Source organism: Prionailurus viverrinus, chromosome B1, assembly GCF_022837055.1.
Source record: "Prionailurus viverrinus isolate Anna chromosome B1, UM_Priviv_1.0, whole genome shotgun sequence".
NCBI classification, from domain to species: Eukaryota; Metazoa; Chordata; class Mammalia; order Carnivora; family Felidae; genus Prionailurus; species Prionailurus viverrinus.
Genome location: NC_062564.1, coordinates 161,438,305 through 161,458,054, shown reverse-complemented (window position 1 = coordinate 161,458,054; position 19,750 = coordinate 161,438,305). Strand labels below are relative to the sequence as shown.

At 40.2% G+C, this 19,750-nt stretch overlaps 1 protein-coding gene and 1 pseudogene across 3 annotated transcripts in view; one reads left to right on the top strand and one right to left on the bottom strand.

Moving 5' to 3' along the window:
* Positions 1–910: 910 nt before the first annotated feature.
* LOC125163720 (60S ribosomal protein L7a-like) lies at positions 911–15,804 on the bottom strand (annotated as a pseudogene).
* A 91-nt stretch (positions 15,805–15,895) lies between these two features.
* Positions 15,896–19,750, top strand: part of EXOC1 (exocyst complex component 1) — a 61,917-nt gene continuing 58,062 nt past the window's right edge. For 2 of the 3 annotated variants that reach the window (XM_047855874.1, XM_047855872.1), the window contains exon 1: positions 15,896–16,057. The gene's annotated coding sequence lies outside the window, so the exon portion shown is untranslated. Of the gene's footprint in view, positions 16,058–16,090; positions 16,224–19,750 lie in introns of those variants that run through there. The other variant, XM_047855873.1, reaches the window with a different exon arrangement.

Genomic DNA, 19,750 nt, shown 5'->3' with positions numbered 1-19,750 from the left:
ATTCTTCCCCCAAATCCATAACATTATTATAACCACAAGAAAACATCAGACAAATCCAAATTCTCTGAGAGACATTCTACAAGGTAACACTCTTCAAAAGTATCAAGGTCATGAAAGATAAGGAAAGATTGAGTGTACTAGTTTGCTAGGGCTGCCATAACCAAGTACCACAAACTGGCGGAGCTTATACAACAGAAATTTATTGTCTCACAGGTCTGGAGGCCAGAAGTCTCAGGTCAAAATGTCATCAGGATAGGCTCCTTCTGAGAGCTGAGAAGGAGGGATTTGTTCCAGGTCTCTTTCCTTGGCTTGTAGATGGCCACCTTCTCCTGGGGCCTCCACATCATCTTCCTTCTGTACACATCTGGGGCTACATGGCCTCTTTTCATGAGGACAACAGTGATATTGGATTAAGGCCCGGGGTGCCTGGGTGGCTCAGTCGGTTAAGTGGCCGACTTTGGCTCAGGTCATGATCTCGCGGTCCGTGAGTTCAAGTCCCGCGTCGCGGTCTGTGCTGACAGCTCAGAGCCTGGAGCCTGTTTCAGATTCTGTGTCTCCCTCTCTCTGACCCTCCCCTGTTCATGCTCTGTCTCTCCCTGTCTCAAAAATAAATAAATGTTAAAAAAAAATTAAAAATAAATAAAAATAAAAAATTAACATATTGGATTAAGGCCCATTCTAAGGACCTCATTTTAACTTGATTACCTCTAAAAAGGCCCTATTTCTAAATAAGGTCATATTCTGAGGTGCCTGGAGCTTAGAGCTTCAACAAATGAATTTGTTGTGTAAGGGGAGACACAAATTCAACCACTAACACTTATGAACAGATGGCTTAAGGGGATGTGACAACTCAGTGCATTGTGGGATCCTAGAATGGATCCTGGAACAGAAAAGAGATATTGGTGGAAAAACTGGCAAAATATGAATAAGATCTCTAATTTAGTTAGTGATATTATACTAAGGTTAATTTTTTTTGAAAGAGAACTTTTTATTACTTTTATGTACAGACAATTCAACAGCACCCATTTAGCCCAGTTTGGTGGCCAGTACTTTAGCCTTTGCCTTTTCCAACTTAGCAATTCGAGCCACTGACTTTGGACCCAGGATATTGCCTCCCCGGCAATGGTGGATCTCATCATATCTGTCATTGTAATTGGTCCTAATGGCTTCCACCAGCTTAGCCAGAGCTCTTTTGTATTTGGAGTTTACCTGTATGAAGGCAACAGTGGTGCAGGTCTTCCTGTGGAACAGACGCCCCAGCCTGGCCTTCCCCTTGATGATGCAGTAGGGAACACCCATCTGATGACACAGGCAGGCAGAAAGACAACCAGCTCAATGGGATCCAATCATGTACAATCACTACTAGCTAAGCCTTCTTGTTTCCCACCAAGCTGGTGATGGTTTTAACCCCAGTTCGAAGGACAGGCAGCCTCTGAGTGGGGACATCCCCTTTGCTGGCAGCTTTCTTCTCAGCCTGGGCCAACAATCTCTGCTTCTTCTCTTGCTTTGTCTCTGGTATGTACCTGTGGGCCAGCTTAAGCAGTTGAGTGGCTGTTTGGCGTTCCAAGGCCTGGGTAAACTGGTTAATCGCAGGAGGCACTTTCAGACATTTATAAAGAATAGCCCACTGCCGCTGCAGCTGGATGTAATGGGGCCATTTGACAAAGCAGGTGAGGTCCCTTTTGGGCTGGATGTCCTGTCTGATGCCAAAATTATTGGGCTTTTTCTCCTTTTCTCAAACAGGGGATTGACATCTTCTTGGCCTACTGCTTCTTCACAACAGCAGGGGCCAGGGCTACCTTCTTTCCCTTGATATTCTTTCCTTTTGGCATCTTGGATGGCTGGAAGAGAGAGCTAAGGTCAATTTCTTTTTTTTTTTTTTTTAAATTTTTTTAACGTTCATTTATTTTTGAGAGAGACAGAGTGTGAGCAGGGATGGGGCAGAGAGAGAGGGAGACACAGAATCTGAAGCAAGCTCCATGCTCTGAACTGTCAGCACAGAGCCCGATGCGTGGCTCAAACCCACCAAACATGAGATCATGATCTGAGCAGAAGATGGACGCTCAACTGACTGAGCCACCACCCAGGTGCCCCTAAAGTTCATTTCTTAGTTCTGAGAATTGTAATATGGTTATATGAGATGTTAGCATTGGGGGAAGCTGGATAAAAAATGTGGAGCTCCCTGTACTATCTTTGCAATTTCTCAGGAAGGCTAAATGTTTTCTAAAATAAATTTTTTAAAGCCCTATATAAGTTGGTTTCTATGAAGTAGCTAAAAGATGAACAAGGCCATCATATACAGACAGCATCAAAATGTGGAAAAATGAGTTAGTGGTGTCTCACTCTCTGAAACCAAGTTACTTACTTGCCTAGTTGCATTGAAAATGGAAATACTGTCTAGCTGAGTACAACCGTGAGTACACCTTTTAGTCAAAACAGGCAGTTCAAATGATGATATGCTGGAAAAATCTCATATATCCCGTGCCAAGTCTTATGTTGTCCTTTCCAACTAATAAAAACCGATCCATATAGCTCACATGTTTGCTTCTCAGGTAAAGAGTTCAGATTGTGGTTAACAAAAGTGACCACTTCCTATATTGGAGTGATGTCTTTATGGAAGAGAATAAAGATAGTATCTTATTCACCTTTGGATTATACACAGGAGGCACTCAAGATCTATGTATTTGTTTTCTTGATATGTAATTCTTATAAAGGAATCTGACTTTTTAGCTACTTACTAAAAAGCTGATCACATTAGCATTATTTTGTTTCCTCTCTCTCCCCTTTGCTTTTTCTGTGTTCTTTTTTCCACTCTTTTTTTAGTTTAATTCCTCATCAAGCTAAATGTCTTATTTCTCTACCCTCTGCTTTGTTTTAGACAGTGAGAGAGAGAGGGAGAGAGAGAATGGGGGAGGGGGAAAAAGAAGAGAGAATCTCCAGCAGTCTCCACACTCAGGGTGGAGCTAGACATGGGGTTTGATCTCATCATCCTAGGACATGACCTGAGCCAAATTCAAGAGTCAAACACTTAACTGATTGAGCTACCCAGGCACCCCTCTCTATACTCTGTTCTTAAATATGTTTTCTTGTACTCCTCTTTACCTTAGCCACTGTAAACAGTTTGAAACTCCCACAGCATAGTTGCCAAGACCAGCAGAGTCACCCATATGAGCATTCAGGTTGCACACCACACAAGAGCACCACATCTAAAGGGGAATTTTGGATCACTCAGCTGAGTTCTGGAGCAGTGGGGGAGGCTCCTCCTCCATAAACCCTCATGTGCACTCATGGAAATCAGTTACCTAGCACACACTCTACCCTTGACTACATTCTAAGCATCAGGAGGTAACAGCTATTTTCACACTAATGCCATATAACAAACAACTATAAATTGGAATGGCCTAAAAACAATAAGTATCCAGCTCTTTCTCATGCATTTTTAGGTTTACTGAAATATGGCTGATCTAGGCTGGGCTTGGCTAAACGGGACCGGGGTGGCATCCAACTTTAGGTTGAGTTCAGGTTTGCTCAACATCTCTCTTCCTCCTTTGACCACTGACTACCCAAAACTTTTTCTTCTTGTGGTCAAAGACAGAAAATCTTTGAAAGAAAATTTTTTTAAAGACATGTCCAATTGCACAAGCACATTTCAAAGTTCTGCTCATATAATGTCCACTAGCAAACCAAGTCAAAGCAAGTAATTAGGCCAAGTCCAAAGTCAAATTGCAGGCCAGTCTACTCCACTCACCATGAGATCATATCAAGAATATAAATGTATATAATAGGAATATAGGTGAGTAATAGATACCAATACCACAATCTAACAAACTTCTGTTGGAAGCCTGAGTCCTTCTGGCTTTGTTTCCTCACCTAGATGGATATAGGGAGGCTGGATGGAAGCACAGAATGCATTATGTCTGCCTGGGCTCTGGAAATCTCTCTCAGGAGGAGTTATTCAGGTTGTGCAATAATATACTACCTAAAATTAAAAAATTTTATTTAAAAAAATTAAAAGGTGTGCTTTATTAAGTTCATACCAAGGCATTGCATGGGCAAGAGAGTGATAGCCTCACAAAGTGGATACGCCCAGTGGTCATCAGTTTTCATTCCAAGGTCCTTTAAGACATGATGAAAAGCTGTTCCTCTTTGGGTTCCTCATGGCACATAATACAGGGCCTGCCCCCACAGCTGTTTTACAAATAAAAAAGTTAGATTTCATTTTGAAAACCAGATTTATTTTTTATAACAAGGAGACCTAAATTTTAAAGGTATTTCTTTTTTTGACTTTTTTTTTTAATTTTTGTCATACTTCCCATTTACAAGTGATACACATTTTTTTATCCTTAAGCAAGTAGCAAATAAGTCTATGATCTTGCAAGTCCACTAACTTGTTACCCTTGAAGGCTAGCTGTGGGAAGAACTTGGAAACTTTCAGTTCTTGAATAAGTGGAGCCAAGTCCTGATAAAAGAGAACTGATGGACACTTTGGCTACTTGTTTCCACAAACTCTGAGAATATTTCATTCATGATATGAGAGCAGCCATTTTTCCCTTCTTGGGAAAGCTTGAGCCAGGAGATTATTAATTAATATAATTATTTCTCAGATATTATATGTACGAATGCTTAAAGGGACACATTTTTTCAGTCTTATGTAGAATTTTTAATCATCCAATTATCTATTTTTAAAAATCCTATTAGAAGAAAACATCAGTAAGAATAATGAAGATTTCTAGGGGCTGGGGGAAGAGGGTGAGGGGGAGTTATTGTTTAATGGGTACAGAGTTTCAGTTTTGCAAGATGAAAAGTTAGGGAGATGAACCTTGGTGCTGGTTGCACAACAATATGAATGTACTTCATACCACTGAACTGTACACTTAAAATAGTTAAGATGGTAAATTTTATGTTAGGTACATTTTATCACAATTTTTAAAAATTGGGGAAAAAAGAAAAACATTATTGGAAATGTTAAGAAAATGAATAATCCACTATGCTTCCAAAATTTTTCCTACCTTAAACAACTCTTAAACGAATAACCAGACAATATAAAAATCATAAACTGTACTGGGGCTCCTGAGTGGCTCAGTTGGTTAAGACTCTGACTTCAGCTCAGGTCATGATCTCATGGTTCATGAGTTAGAGCCTCAAAACCGGCTTTCTGCTGTCAATGCAGAGCCCACTCTGGATCCTTTGTCTCCGGCTTTCTCTCTGCCCCTCCCCCACTAGTGCTCACATACTAGCGCTCTCTCTCAAAAACAAACACTAAAAATATATACTGTATATTTAAAAATCATAAACTGCCCTGATAATTAACACTGATAAGAATATTAAGTAAAACAAAACACTTGTAATTCTCCACCAGTACTGATATTGACAAGCTCCATTTGTTTTACTGTCAAGAAAATATAAAATACATTTTGTAGGCATCCATAGATTTCAGAAAGAAATCCCTTATTTCAACCATGCTGATGGAAACTTATTTCAGGTGGGCTAACTTTTTACTGATGGCTGGTCCTAATATCAAGTTTTTGTACATTGTTCTTGTATAACCATTCCAGGCTGGACAATTCCCTGCAGGCCACATTTTCTGAATCTCTCATGACAGTTGTACTTTCCTATTTCATGGTTTGACTATCCCTTTTTTGCTCACTACCAATTTTAAATATTCTTCCTGGAAGACTGAAGTTAATGTGAAAAAATAGGTAATAAGCTTACTATAGAAATACTGGATTTTATATACATTTCTAAGAGGAAAAAAAGTCTTGGGGACTCATTTCATACCTCTTCTAGGAAGTCCTTGATCTCAAGGGACTTGATTAATGGTAAAAATTAATTATCTATACTCCCTGCCCCTGAATAATGATAGTAACAACAGTCTTACCTTTGTATAGTTTAAGTGCTACTTACTAGAAAGTTACTTATTGACTATTTTTAATAAAGCCTTATTACTTAGTATATATGAAAATATATCTTTCCTTTGAATTTAATCCATAAAAATGATAAACAATTTAATAATGTCTTGGGATAAAGGAGGGATATAAGTTTGAAGCAGATGGAGTATTCAACATTAAAACTGATTTTTAGCAAAAACGAGTATGGTCAAGCCCATGTACTCATTTATATTTCCCTTAATTTGCTTATGCTTCTAGGGTGCAGGTCTAGGCTTGCCAGTGGCATTGTTTCTGAGTTCCCCAAGTGCAGAGAGGAGAAAAATCCTATGTCCATTACCTGATCCGAGTATATTAACAAAGTCATGCTGAGAATTATTTACCTCTACTTCAAGTCAAAATATGTATATTTTGGTCCATGGTGGCCAATTCCCAGAAGAGATTCAGAATTAGATGAGAGATGATCTCTGCATTTCTGAGAGAATTTCTCTGAATGTGTACAGGAAACTTAGCACCACGCCCTTTATTGTAATATCACCCCACAATATGTGCATTGAATAAAGCAACTGTATTTAAAAAAGCTTGAGAAGGGATACAGGAGTCCTGATGCATAGGGGCACTTGTACCCCAATGTTTATAGCAGCACTTTCAACAATAGCCAAATTATGGAAAGAGCCTAAATGTCCATCAACTGACGAATGGATAAAGAAGATGTGGTTTATATATACAATGGAATACTACTTGGCAATGAGAAAGAATGAAATCTGGCCACTTGTAGCAATGTGGATGGAACTGGAGAGTGTTATGCTAAGTCAGGCAGAGAAAGATACCATATGTTTTCACTCATATGTGGATTCTGAGAAACTCAACAGAAGACCAGCGGGGAGGGGAAGGGGGAAAAAAAAGTTACAGAGAGGGAAGGAGTCAAACCATAAGAGACTCTTAAATACTGAGAACAAACTGAGGGTTGATGGGGGGTGGAGGAGAGGGGAAAGTGGGTGATGGGCATTGAGGAGGGCACCTGTTGGGATGAGCACTGGGTGTTGTATGGAAACCAATTTGACAATAAATTATATTTAATATTAAAAAATTAATGTTAAAACCTTTATAAAAAGAAAAAAAAAGCTTGAGACACAATGTGATTCTGCAAGCCAATCTTTGCTTCCTTGTATCTGTATGTCTTACTGTATTATTTTCCTATGTTGTTCAAATGTGTATCTGTTATCTAGCTAATATTTATTTTTGATATTTATTTAATTAATGGTGATACAGGTAGTTCTCATTCTCATTTAGTGGCTCCCTGACTTCCTCCTAAAGAGCTGCAAAAAAATGAAAAGTATTATCAGAGGATACTTACATCTGCTTCTAATAAAAACTAAAACAAACACCAATTACTATGTGCATAATAGTAGACACTATTCTGTCATCCTGATACTTCTAAAGCCATTTATAAAGAAAGAATCTGGAAAGTGGAGCACAGTGATTCTCATTGTTCCAAAAAAAAGAAAAAAATTACTTGGATTTCTTTGTGTTCATACTAATGGCCTGACAGCTCTGAGAAATTGTTCTTGCTTCCTTAGACAGAAATGTGCATAATTGAATCATAATAAAACAATGCTAAGAAAAAGAAAAGAGAAAAATCCAAGTAACTGACATACTAAAAGTCCCCAAATTTAGAAATAAGGAAAAAATGAAATTATATAAACTCATAGGATTTCTTCAAACATACAAAGACCTCTTGGCCTCATACTTAATCAAAATCAATCAGACTTAAATTAAGGGACAGGTGGACTGCCGTACAAGTGGGTCATGCGAAAGTTCACTTGTGTGAGATCTATGGTTTCTCACTAAACAAAGTCCACAAAGCCAGTTGTGCTATCCACTCATCGGTGTTTCATCAGGCAGAGCCCTGGAGACAGCAGTACACTTCTGTTCTTCCTCCCTCAGGGATTTTAAGCATGGAGAAAGGGATTCCCCTCCTGCCTCCAAAATGTGGAAAATAAGTGCAGCTTACTCTGAGTGCTCTGAGATCATTAAGAATCCACAAGTTTCACACCTCTGCTTTATCGGAGCATAGTATCAAGGGAGGAAACAATTAACTTCAGTAATCCTGCCAATATTGTTATCATCAATATTCACTACTCTTGGCCATTTGGAAGAAACTTTTCCCTTGGAGCTTTTTAATGATAGAAAAATTATTTCATGCTATCCAAACATGAGATTGCTGATTGCCTCATATGTGATATATGTCAGTATACGTGGCCTTCTGTCTATGAAAAGGAAGCAAGATCTCGGAGCCTGAGTGACTACTATACATTTTTTAAGAACATCAATCTACCCAATTTAATCTTCTAAATCAATGAATAACAGCTATCAGTTATTGAGTGCTTACTATGTGCCAAGCACTATGCCAAGTGCTTTATAAGAAATATCTCAGCAAATTTCATGACAGTCCCAAAAGATGGGGATTATTATTTTGAATTTACAAATGAGGCAACTGAGGCTCAGAAGAATTAAGTAATGTACCCTGTGGTCATTAAACCAGTAAAGACCAGACTTGAACCTACTTGTGCATGACCCAGTGATGATGTATTTCCATCAGTTTATGTTGTCTCAGGTCCGCTTGATGCAGAGGATTATAGTAACATAAAGGGATATCATTAAAATACTACTACTACATGCTTACTATGTGTCTTAGGCTAAATAATGAATCTGTGCCTCCAGTTTCTAGTCTTAAAATGAGGATAATAAAGATTCTTACCTCACAGGACTGTTGTAAAGACTAAATTAATCAATACACGTAAAGCACTTAGAATAGTACATAGAACATAATAAGTGCATTGGTATGAGTTCTAGGAACTAGAAATACATCAGTGAACAAAAAAAATAAAAGTCATCACCCTCATAAAGCTTCATTCTAGAGAAAGAGAAAGAGCAAGTAAACAAATAACATATATGTCAGGATGTAATGTTATAGTATTCCAGGATGTAGTAAGAACCATGAAGAAAAACAAAGCAAAAATGGAAGATAAAGAATGCTAAGTTGGGATGCTATTTAAATAGGGCTATTGTGGAAGCCCTCATTGAGGTAACATCTAAGCAAAGACTTGAAAAGGATGCAGTAATGAGCCATGCAGATATTTAATGGAAGATCATTCCAAGCAGAGGGAAAGGCAAGTGCAAAGGTCCAGTTTGCCTGGACCTTTCATGGAACAAGGAGGTCTACGGAACTGAACTCAAGTGATCAACTGGAGTAGTCCCAGTGGACAGAGAAAGGAGCAGATAGTGTAGGGTCTTGTAGGTCATTGTAAGAACTTTGGTTTTTACTCTGGAGTGACTGGATGATCCTGAGCAAAGGGTAACACAATTTGACTCTTGACTCATGTTTTAAAAAGGATCACTCTGGAGGCTGTGTTAAGAATAGACTGTAGGGAGGGGCACCTGGGTGGCGCAGTCGGTTGAGCGTCCGACTTCAGCCAGGTCACGATCTCGCGGTCGGTGAGTTCGAGCCCCGCGTCAGGCTCTGGGCTGATAGCTCAGATCCTGGAGCCTGTTTCCGATTCTGTGTCTCCCTCTTTCTCTGCCCCTCCCCCATTCATGCTCTGTCTCTCTCTGTCCCAAAAATAAATAAACGTTGAAAAAAAAAAATTTAAAAAAAAAAAAAAAAGAATAGACTGTAGGGAGATAAGGATAGAAAAACAGAGAGCATAGGAGGCTGTAAGGGACAGTTTGGACAGCAGTAATTCAGGAGAGACATGATACTGTCAATAATCAAGGAAAGAGTAGTGAGAAGTGGTCAGATTCTGGATGTACTTTGAAGGTAGAACCAATACAATTTCTTGAAAGATCGGATGTGGAATGTGAGAGAAAGAGAGGAGTCAAGGACTGGCCTGAACAGCTGCAAAGACAGAGATACCTTTAACCCGAATAGAGAAAACTGAGAGAGAAGCTGTGTTTATTTTTTTTTTTAATGTTTTATTTATTTTTGAGAGAGAGAGAGAGAGAGAGAGAGAGAGAGAGAGAGAGAGAGAATGAGCAGGGCAGGGCAGAGAGAGAGGGAGACACAGAATCCGAAGCAGACTCCAGGGTCTGAACTGTCAGCACAGAACCCGATGCAGGGCTCCAACCCATGAACCTTGAGATCACGACGTGAGCTGAAGTCAGACACTTAACTGACTGGGCTACCCTACCCAGGCACCCAAGGGAAGTTGTGTTTAGAAAGCTTTTGTGCATCATTTTAAATCCTTCCAGCCTCACCCTCTATTCTAAGTATTGGGCAGTAACCAGTTCTATTCAGATATCAACCACCTTCTCTCGAGAGCAATATTAACAACATCTTGTCTCTCTCACTCTTTGCTTATAGCATAGGAAACCTGAAGAAACCAGCCCTCCACACCCACGTGCAGCTAGAAGCAATCATGTAGTGCAATCATGACCAATGGTAGACAGGAAGTGATGGATAAATGTTTTCCTCTTTCTTCTTCATTCCTATGAGGAATTCTGAAAGACATCCCATAAGTGCCTTCTGGCTGCTCAGAAGGTACCATGGGATCAATCAAAGTTGTCCATGGTATAGGTCACCTCAATAATACTATTTTTTCCTCTTTCTCTATTTTATTTCCCTTGTGCCCTCATTCTATTCCTTGAACTCATATTCTCAAATAAACCACAAGCATGGATGCCTCTGTCTTAGTCTCTGCTTTCAGAGGAACCCTGGGCACTACAACTGGCTCTAGAAAGGAAACTGTCAGTATGGGATTTTGGAGGCTGATCCTACATCACTGATCACAAGACAATAAGGGCCCCTGCTGGTAGTAAGTAGTTGGTGGTAAATTTAAAGTGGTGATAACCCCTGGCATATAGTAACATCACAATTACCAAGACTCTCAACTGTAGTAGATTGGAATAAGGTGCAGACAGAAGATGAAGCATTGGATTATGTGGTAGATATGGTATTTCAGCATCATGAAAGCAATAATAATTATAAGATGGGCTGATGTCTGCTAACAGCTTTGGAGATCTTAACAAAAGAAAATGACAGGGAGTATTCAGTCAATATGGCACACTGTGAAAGCCACAAGGCCCCTAGGGCAGTGTAGCCACAAAGCAGACGTGCTAAACATCAGCTCCCACATATAATCATAAGGGTGGCAGAGCTACAAAGAAGTCTTAATGCACAGCCTTAAAACATCACTCATGTCAAAGCCAAAGCCCTAATAAGAAAATAATGGAATCCTGAGATCTAGAATGAGGACATTTGTGTGGACAGGCTTTATACTCTTACACCTTCAGATTTTTTGTTATCCTCTGTGCCAAAAGTCTCCTTTCTCTTGATAAAGGAGAGAAGCCTTTCCTTGTCCGGAAATGCTGCAAAGAATATATCTGAGGTAAGTGCCTCCTAATATAACCTTATTTCCCTCAGTATCTACACCACTACCCTCATTACCTCAAGCCTGTAACCACAGTCAGATCTCAGCACATCCTTTGTACGGGGTTGCAGTCTCTGCTCTAGGAAGAACTAGACCAGGTTTTCTCAATCTCAGCATTTATGACATTTGGGCTGGACAATTCTTTGTTGTGGAGGGCTGTTCTGTGTGTTGTACACTGTTTACAGCATCCCTGGCATCTACCCACTAGATGCTAGTAGAATCCTCCCAGTAATGTCAACCAAAAATGTCTCCAGACATTACCGAATGTCCCCTAGGGGTCAAAATCACCCCAGTGTAGAACTACTGAACTAGACTACGTTATAAGAAGTTGCAGAACTGCTAACACATACCAATATGAACTGGAGGGATATCTGTGAGAGTGAATATTTAGAGTGCTAAGCCAGAGGGATCAGGTTATAAGGCTGTATATGGGAGAATGTATGACATTGGGCTATTCACCCATGATTCTGGATTTAATGTTTTGGCAAGGACGTCCGGAGTCAGTTCTAATACACAACCTTGATGTCTCCCTTAAAGCTTGGATATGATGATGGCCTGTGCTAAATGAGATGTTATAACAATTTTGAATGCGTATGGAGAAAGGAATCAGAGGACAAAGAAACAGAAAGATCAGATATGACTTTACCACATGACACTAAAGAACCATCACTAAAATACCTTTCTTAGAAGTAAGGATATCAGAATAAACTTGTTGGAAAACTAAAGTACCCATCACTGGGATATGCTCCCACAAGGACTGTGATACAAGTTACCTAACTCTCAGGTCATTTGTTCTAGAAGATCTAACGGTGCTATAGAGATCTATGATAGATGAAGACACTGGGTGAAATTTCTGTAAAGCCCCTAATAAGAGAGTTGCAGTACAGGTCCCTCATGTTCTGCAAGGCCATGCCTTCTGAGGCAGAGAACTAGTCACTGGGAAAACTAGAGCTATTTATCATGAGCTGAATAGTATCAGATACACCAAATCACAAGCACATGGGCACAGCAACTATCTATGAAGTATGGAAATGGTATAGGATTGAGCCTGAGCAGATCCAAGAGAAGAGGAACCTACATGACTAGGTAACTCAGACTACTGGCACTTACTTCTATAGCACTGACATCTGTTCATCAACTCATGCCCATGGCCTTTTGGGAGTTCCCTATGACTACCTAACATGGAATTAAAAAATTAAACTTGGTTCGCAGATGGGTTGGCATATTATGTTGGTAAGTAGGCAAAATTGGACTGCTGTTGCACTACAGCTCCACTCAGGGATGGATCTAAAGAACAAAAGAACAAAAGAATCTTCCCAGCTGCCAGAACTTAGGAGAGTGTTCTTCCTTGTTTGCTTTATATAGATAGAGAAATGACCTGAAATACAAATCTTTACAGATGTCTAGGTTTTTCTGTCTTGCTTGCAGTGACTCTGCCAACATTCCACAATCACCAGAATTATTAAAACATTCCTGATCAACATTATCTCAACTAAAGAATCCATTTCATGGCCAAAAACCTCAAACAACAAAAAATAAACAAACAAAAGAAAACAAAACAAAAACAAAAACCCAAAAAACAAAAAACCACCAAGTGACAATATACACATGACCATGGAATCCACTGATATTGCAATATCCCTCATCACTCAGAAGAAGCCAGGCTCATAAAAATGGTTGAATAGCTTGCTACAAATCCAGTAATGTTCTTTTTGGGATTGAGGTGTTGTCCTACAAGATGTGGCAAATGCTCAAAACCAACCGATAAGGAGTATCCCTAACAGCTAAAGACATGGCTCCAGAAACCCAGGAACTGGAGCAGGATTGGTCCATTTTATCAGTGACTCACCTACAGATTTATGTTTCTTGAATCTCAAATTTAGGTTTTGCTAGATAATAATAATTAGTTCTCTAGGGGTTGGGAGAGGGATATTTCTACCAGAATACATAACATGGAATAGAGTGAACTTGAAACTCTCACTATTACTGGGTCACTTCGGGCTCCATTCTTGCCTTCAGTAGACAGTTTGAGACTCATTTCATGAAAATTCTCAGAAGGTCCTAAGAGATCAAGAAAACATTCAAGTATGGTGATGACCAATTAAATAACACACCATTATATTGCCTCTCCCTCTTCCTTGTTTTACTTACCCCTCCTCTTCTCTTAGTCTTGCTCCCTGGGGTCAAAGCCCCCAATAAACGACTATACACAAGCCTTTGTTTCAGCCTCTACTTTGGGGAACTCCAAGAGGGGAGAGAGGAGAATTTAATTTTTGGACCCAGAAATTCGAAATGCTTGACAGATATGCAAGTAGAAATGTTGGGAAAGCAGTATACATAAATCTGGAGTTTAGGGAAGAAGTCCAGACTTCTGAAATGCAGTTCACTCCCCAACTTTCAAAAGGACCATAAACATACAGGTAAAAAAAAAGCATATTTTGCAGGACAAAATAGTACATGTGATTCTCACATAAATAGTGGCCACAGTAAGAGTTCCAGTACTGAACACAAAGGGCCAAATGGATCTTTTTAAAGATAGGACCAGGGGTGTCCAGGTGGCTCAGTCGGTTAAACATCTGACGCTTGACCATCTGATTTTGGCTCAGGTCATGATCTCATGGTTCGAGATCAAGCCTCGCATCCAGCTCTGCGCTGATGGCATGGAGCCTGCTTAGGATTCTGTCTCTCCCTCTCTCTCTGCCCCTCTCCTGCTCATGTTCTACCTCTCTCTCTCTCTCTCTCTCTCTAAATTAATTAATTAATTAAACATTAAAATTTTTTAAATAAAAAATAAAGATAGGACTAGACAGATCCTGCTCTTAGAAGGAAAATCATTCCGTGAAATTGAAAAGCATTCTAAGTAGCATTAACTTGAGCATATTAATCTCAGTAGCAAATAGGTCATTACTAATTCTGATTTTTTCCACCAAATTATATATTCAGATACACACTGAAAGATACTTTGCACCTTATTTTTTCCTTTATCAGTGAATCCATAGTCGACAGAGTGAATCACTCCCTTTTTTGCAGGTCCACGGTAGTCTCATTTTTCTATCTCTGTTGTGGGATTTGCCTCACCAAACTGTACTTTATCCATGTATTTAATTCTGCTTTCCCAATGAAAGTGTGCCCTCTTCTGAATGGGATCTCTGTTTTTGGATCTCCAGCACCTGACACAGTGCCTGGCATAGAGGTGGCACTGTTTGTCAAATAGATGAATGTAGGCATGAATGGATTCCTGTGGAACACTTGCAAAGGACTGTGTTGAGCAGGAGCAAAGAAATCACACCTTTAAATTCTCAGCACACTTATCTGACCTGTACATTTCTTTGGTCACTTATTTTGTGTCTTATTTTATATGTATTTGTTGTACCTACCAAACTGTGAACTTCTTCAGGGTAGGATTCATGTCTGAATCACTTCTGTACCTGTATCAAGGTGCCTGGCATAAAATAAGTGCCAGGAACATAGAACATGAATTACTTGCTTTGCAACCAGCAACTTTGGCATCATTTGTGCTTCTCAAACTTATATGTGCACAAGTGTCATCTTGTTAAGATGCAGATCCGAATTTAAAAGATTTGAAGTGAGCCAGAGAGGCTGCAGTATCTAAAAAGCCCTCAGCTGATGCCCAAGCAGCTGGTCTGAGGACCACACTTTGTTGTTGTTGTTGTTGTTGTTTTTAATATATGAAATTTATTGTCAAATTGGTTTCCATACAACACCCAGTGCTCATCCCAAAAGGTGCCTTCCTCAATTCCCTAACCCCCCCCACCCCCCACCCCCCATCAACCCTCAGTTTGTCCTCAGTTTTTAACAGTCTCTTATGTTTTGGCTCTCTCCCACTCTAACCTCTTTGACTATTAATCTCACTACATCAATGGTTCTGGACCGTAGTTGCATATTAGGACCTTTTTGGAAGATATTTAAAGTAGAAAGAGAGAAAGAAAGAAAGAACGAGAAAGAAAGAAAAGAAAAAAGAAAAACTGAAAAAAAAAGTACTGAAGTCTGGGTCTCACCCCTCAAAAATTATTTTTTTTTAATTTTTTAAATGTTTATTTATTTTTGAGGGAGAGAGAGACAGGCAGAGCGTGAAGAGAGGGCGGGGGGACAGAGAGAGGGAGAAACAGAACTTGAAGCAGGCTCCAGGCTCCGAACTGTCAGCACAGAGCCCAACGCGGGGCTCGAACTCAGGAACCAGCCGTGAGATCATGACCTGAGCCAAAGTCAGACGCTTAACCGACTAAGCCACCTAGGTGGCCCCCCTCAAAAATTCTGATTTAGTTTATTTACAGTCTCCATGCTATAAGTAGCTAGGATCTAGAGTTAACAGAGCTTTACATATACAAAAAGGAAAACAATCAGAACTCTTCTTAAATTAAGTTGCGGAGAATACCTGAATAACTCTTCTAAGGAAAGTAATGTCACACAATCCCAAATCCCGAAGTGTCGTCAATCTCCGAGCGACAGAGACCCCGCCCCTGCCAGTCCTTGATACGCCCCTCCAGCGAGACTTTGCCCCGCCTCACCACGCCCATCACCGCCTGGCCTTCCTTCTCTACGGGGTCGACTTCCGGCGTGGTTTGTCACGTGCCCGGAAGTGGGAAGTGGTGGCGGAACGGCAGCTCCCTGGTCACGGCTAAATTGACGGGCTCATCCTAGTAGCGGTGGCCGTCGGGGCCCTGTCCTGTCTCCGTCTTGGAGGACCCGCCTCGGCACAGCCGGGCTCGGTCCAGCCTTGTGGTAAGCCCTGGGCCGCGGCTGCCCGGTAGTTTCATCGGCGCGGAGAGACTAGCAGACAGGCGGGCGCCAAGGTCTGAGGCAGCGTTTCAGCCCATCTGTTGGCTCCGCGTCCGGGGTCGGGTACCTCTCACTCCTCTGTCTGGCCTCCCTTTCGCCCCGTGTCTGGGTAAGGCGCAAAGCCCGCTAGGAGCATCCACCAACTCCCTGCTGCCCTGCGGGCTAACCGCAATCCTCACACATCCCTTCCTGGTTTCATCCATAAGAACCAGATTTCATTTGTGCAAAACGGCCGTGATCGTTCGTGTTTTGACGTGGACCTGGAGAGGAGGGCGTAACAGTGCCTTCTTTGTCCAAATACACATTTCTTCTAAATCTTTAAGGCGCATTCCCCTGTCTCTATGCACAGTTTTCTGGATGACAGTGCCTCCCGTTTGCTATGTTGTCTCGATAGCGTACGGGGCGTAACCCACGCGGGCACTCACAATGACAAACTCTTTGTCACGCTGTGTAATGGTCCAACTGAGTTTAAGGAAACAAGAACCAACACAGTAAGCAGTGGCTGACTGCTTCTGGAACGTGGTCAGACGTGGATTCTTTTTTTTTTTTTTTTTAATTTTTTTTTTTTTTACATTTATTTATTTTTGAGAGACAGAGACAGCGTGAGCAGGGGAGGGGCAGAGAGAGAGAGAGTGACACACAGAATCAGAAGCAGCAGGCTCCAGGCTCCGAGCTGTCAGCACAGAGCCCGATGCGGAGCTTGAACCCTCTAACCGTGAGATCATGACCTGAGCTGAAGTCAGAAGCTCAACTGACTGAGCCACCCAGGTGCCCTGAGACGTGGATTCTTAAACCCGGAAAATAGCTTTAGAGGATTTCTAGTGATTTATTCCCTGACTTACACGAAAATACTCTAAAGACTCGACCCTTAGGATGTAAATGCCACGAAGGCACGGCTGTTCTTGTCTTCGTGAACATGTCTGTCATACTCGCTTCTAACCTGGAACAGTGCATTGCCCTTAGTAGGCATCAGTATTTGCTGAATAAATAAGGGTGCCATAGTGCTTTTCATTATGCCTAGCTCCTTTATGAGGTATAACCAGTCCTCTCTTGCTTTACACTTACCTTACACTCAGTTGTTGATTTTGTCCAAAGAGGGATGGTGTGGTAAACGTTGGCCACTATCAGCCACTCATTTGACCAGTTTTTATTATTCAGTTCAGGTTATCTCAAGAGGTACTTGCTGACTGCGTAAGAAAGAACACAGAACCTTGCTGGAGCACCTCTTCCTCTCTCTTTCAAGGGAGTTCTTGAGATCTCTAAGCTTATGATCTCATGGACCAATTGGACTGCAAGTGCCTGATTGTTTAGTAAATAGGGAAGTTCCTTAGCAATTGAAAGAAGAGATCAATTTGGATTAAGATGTTTATTGAATCAATTTCATATAAACCATGAAGTGTAATTAGGGTTTGGCTAGATGATATTCCCTGCATGGAAAAGCACCTAAGCAAAGATTTAAAGACTGCACTGAGCAGAGGGCTTGGAGTGGAAGATTTGTATATGGGAACCTTAGGAAAATGTTGAGCGGTGGCATGTTGTGATGAAAGCTGTGTTTTAATATTATTTGTTTATCAAGGGTTTGGAGATTGCGGAAGCTTGCAAAGAGATAACCAGATACTGAATTGTTAAATGGACTTGGTTGATGTGAACCTGGATTAGTGTGTTAACAGTGGGAACAGAAAGGAAGGGTAAATTATATATAGATGAGAAATCAGCAGAACGTGGCAGCAGATTTCGTGCTGACAATGGAGGAGGATAATCAAATATGACAGATTTTGAACCTGGACATTTGCTTACAAATGTGAGTTGGAAAGGGAAATCTTAGGAAAACTATAGTTGTCATGTTATTTGGTGCTATCATTTTGCTTAATTTTGAAATGCCTGCTAGGTCTTTGCCAAGTTCTAGGAATACACAGATGAATAAGGTATGATCTTTTCCTACAAAGAGCTACCTTTAATGTGGGAGAGAATTCAACTAACTAGAAATTATGGTTTGTAAGTGCTATGTTAGCTGAGTAGAGGGGAAGTGTTTGAGAAATATAAAAGGAATTATTCTTCTTGTATGTGTGATTATTTCACAGAAGAGGTGACATTTTAGCAGGATCTTGGAAGAATGGGTTGGAATATTTAGGGGGAAAAGAATACCAGGAAAAGGAAATTGCACGAACAAAGTCCAGAGATAGAAATGTACAGTGGCCGTTATGCAGTGTATCTTGGACATCGGGTGGAGTAGAGCTTTTAATGCAGTGTCTAGGCCCTAGAACATATTAAGTGATTAGTAAAATGGACACAAATTTTTTGCAATAGGTGGAATAGAGGTTAGGATGGGTGAAGATGTAATGAGATGGAGAAGAAAACAATTGGGGAAAATTGGCTTCTATAGCCTCTGCAGGGTAGATGGTGACATCATTTGCAGAGAGGGTGGAGGCTGACAGCAGAGTTGGGAATTGAAGAAGGTGAATAAAGATTTGCAGCACATTGATGGGGAGTAGGAAGGGGTCCTCAAAGGAAGTGTTAAAGGATTGTGGAGCAACACTGAAAGTCTAGCTTTGACTGGATTTAGATACTTGTAATGAATGCAGTGAACATGGACATATGGCCTTCTTGAGTGGTATATGGTATTCCATGAGAAGTGGAGAAAAATACAGTTCATGGAAATTGATAAAACATGGTGAACAAGTCCACAGAGTAAGATAATTGAAGGAGACAGTGTGGGTGAATGCTACCTGCAGGCTAAGTGGAAAAGAAATTAAGCTTGGAGAGGCCAGGTAGATGATAACAGGAAGGAGAGGTAGGTCAGAAGACTAGAGGCTAAGATGAGGTGAAAAAGGAATGAAAGTTGGAAAATGTGATTTTTTGTGAGAAAAGCAATTTTCTGAGTTGGAGCAGAGATCGAAGTTTCACAGATTGAGTAAAGTATAGGTGATAACCTAGTTTCCAAAAATGGCATCATATTGTAAAAATTCATTCTGTGTCATTTATTTCAAACTCATAATTTCTTCGTTTTCCCATATAAAGGGTGTTAGAAGTTAATTTCCTAAGCAAGCTTACCTGTATGAAGTATTACACATTTACATTGGAAATAGTAATATATACACAAATATATATATTTCAAAATAAAGTTGAAAAGACATTTTTAAAAATATCTAACTTAAGTTGATATTTGAAAAAAGACATTGAGTTAAGTGAGAAAAATAGGTAAGTGGAAACCTATTTCTTTATGATAGCTTTATTGAGATATAATTCATATGCCATACAATTCACCCACCTAAGCATATAATTCAGTAGTTTTTTAGTATATCCACAAGGTTATATAACCATCAGTACTAATTCAAGAACATTTTCATCACCCAAAAGAAACTCCTTTCTCATTAACAGTCACTCCCCATTTCTCCTTGCTCCTACCCCTAGCAACCATAAATCATTCTGTCTTTATGGGTTTGTCCACTCTGAACATTTCATACAAACAGAATCATAAAATTTGTGGTCTTTTAACTGGCTTCTTGCACTTAGCATAATATTTTCAAGTTTCATCAGTGTTGTAGCATGTATCAGTATTTCATTTCTTTTTAATGACCAAATAACATTCCAATGTGTAGATATTCATTTTGTTGTATCAGTTCATTAGTTGGTGGA